We start from the raw sequence: 2536 nt of genomic DNA on the forward strand, positions 1-2536 counted from the left end.
GGCCAAAATATTTCCACATTTGATGAAAACTCTAAATCTACAGATCCAAGATACTCAACAGGCCCTGACAAGACTAAACACAAAGAATATACCTATGCATATCATAATTAGATTGCTGGAGGAAAACACATACTACCTACAGTGGAACTGAAATAAGACTAATAAAAAATAACACAGCACCATGAAGTGCAAAAGACAACGGAAAACATCTTCAAAGTGCTAGAGAAGAAAACCAGGTCAGGCATGGTGGGGCTCATGCAATACCAGCATTTTGGGAGGCCAAGGCAGGAGGATGGAACACTTGAGCCCAGGTGTTCAAGATCAGCCTAGGCAACATTGTGAGACCCTGTTTCTACACAAAATTTAAAAATTAGCTGGACCTGGTGATATGTGTCTATAGTCCCAGGTACTCAGGAGACTGAGGCAGGAAGATTGCTTGAGCCCAAGGGTTGCAATGAGCTATGATCAGTGCTGTTGCATTCCAGCTCGAGTGACAGAGCGAGACCATGTCTCAAAAGAAAGAAAGGCTTACAAATTATCATAGTCATCATCAACATCTTCACGTTTTTTCAACGCATTTGATGATTCATTGGCAGTATTTTGTGGTAACACCATATTAGTGGTAATAAGAATGTTTTTGGACCCAATTAATGATGGATTAATCAGAACATTCTGAACTGCTGATGTTGCAGGAATTGAAGCTTTCACAGCTGGAGACTGTGAAGTAGGCATCTGTACTGTAAACCTTTGCCCTGTGAGGGACACGCGATTCCCTACTTTAGTTGGAACAGACACGGTCTGTGGGGTTGGTGTGCCTGGTGCGGGAGAGTACTTGGTCTGCTAGTAACTGAACCAACACTTAACCGCAGGACGGTTATTCTTCCCGTGGAAGTTGATGCCTTTTTCTGTAAAGATTTCAGATGATAGTTTGGAGCTGTTAAGCAATATCTATCAGGTGGCAATCTAGGACCTGAATATGGTTTAATGGAAAGGGGTTTGATTTCTTTGCCTTGTGATATCTAATAAAAAAATCTCTTGGGGGAGGAGAGGTAAGACTGGTCAGTGTGGAACTGGATTGCCAATCGCACATCATCTGCATCAACGGTAGCCTTCATAGCATGGCTGGAATAAATTTTTGCATCATCTAGAATTGTGGTCACATATCGGAAGGCAAACTCCAACATCTGATTTATAACTCTTGGCTCATATTCTATAATTCCCAGATCCTTCAGGATTTGTGCCATCCTCCGTGCACCTTTCATCATGCTCTTGGGAGAAGCCATCTTGCCAGGCTCCATGATATCCGATGATCAGACTTCTCGAGCTAAATCACCCACATTAATGCATTTCGGTCCTGATTTTGACACAGGTTCTTTGTCTAGTATGGTTTTTCCAACCCCTGGTGTACCGGTGAGCAGGTTTTACCTCCAGGAGCTCTACCATGTTGGGAAGCAACACGGTCCTCCCTACGATGGCTCCAAGCGCCTCGCTCACGCGCCCTTCACATTACGGGAAGGGCCATTTAAAACATGATTAAAGCAACTTCTACAAGCTGGAGGAAAAGAAAACCAGGTGGAAACGTCAATGTACAGAAAGTAATGAAGAGCACTCAACATGGTAAATTCATAAGTAGACAGTGAAGATTTTTAAACATTTAAAGAAAAAGTTTCAAAAGTAATTGACAGGAATGACAAAGTGAGGACCTTTGTAAATACTTTCCCTAAAAAGCGAAGATAAAGTTGGACTATTAGTTTTTGGCCTGGCATGCAAGCAGCTTAGACATTGTCACTACATCCTCATAAGTAAACCGCTAAACAAACTGAAAAATCAATTCTTAGATGCGTAAGAACAGTGAGGTCACAGGGCAAACTATGATGGCCCCTGAAATTGGAGTGACCGGCAGGCAAAGGCAGACAAGCACAAGTAACTGGAGCCAAGACCCTCGGACGGAGGCCTCCAGGGAAAACAGTGACAGGTTAGGGAAACTGAACTGTAAGTAACTAACTGCACAGTGTGGACAAGTCTGCGTTGAAAACTCCAGGTGGACTCGGACTCAATCATTCCCCAGCACACATACTTTTGTTGAGTTTTGCCTCCAGGAACTCTACCAGGTTCTCAAAGCAAATATCAGAGAAATATCCCCTTGTGTTTCCAGCAGGAGGATAGGAAAAGGAACCATTTAAAAACATGCCAAAACACTCTTTTTTTTTTTTTTTTTTTTTTTTTTTTTTTTGAGACGGAGTCTTGCTCTGTAGCCCAGGCTAGAGTGCAGTGGCCAGATCTCAGCTCACTGCAAGGTCTGCCTCCCGGGTTCACGCCATTCTCCTGCCTCAGCCTCCCGAGTAGCTGGGACTACAGGCGCCCGCCACCTCGCCTGGCTAGTTTTTTGTATTTCTTAGTAGAGACGGGGTTTCACCGTGTTAGCCAGGATGGTCTCTGTTCTTAATAAGGTTTGCCCGCAGGAGAAACTATTTAACCGTAAGATAACCTGCTGGGGTTTTATCAGGGCCAAACTGACCTAGGGTAGGGGAAATAA

General features: G+C 43.7%; 1 pseudogene; it reads right to left on the reverse strand.

Annotated features, from left to right (window-relative positions):
* Positions 1–528: 528 nt before the first annotated feature.
* On the reverse strand, positions 529–2196 carry LOC101001873 (annotated as a pseudogene).
* Positions 2197–2536: the final 340 nt, after the last annotated feature.

This window comes from Papio anubis, chromosome 20, assembly GCF_008728515.1.
Source record: "Papio anubis isolate 15944 chromosome 20, Panubis1.0, whole genome shotgun sequence".
In the NCBI taxonomy this organism is placed as follows: domain Eukaryota; kingdom Metazoa; phylum Chordata; class Mammalia; order Primates; family Cercopithecidae; genus Papio; species Papio anubis.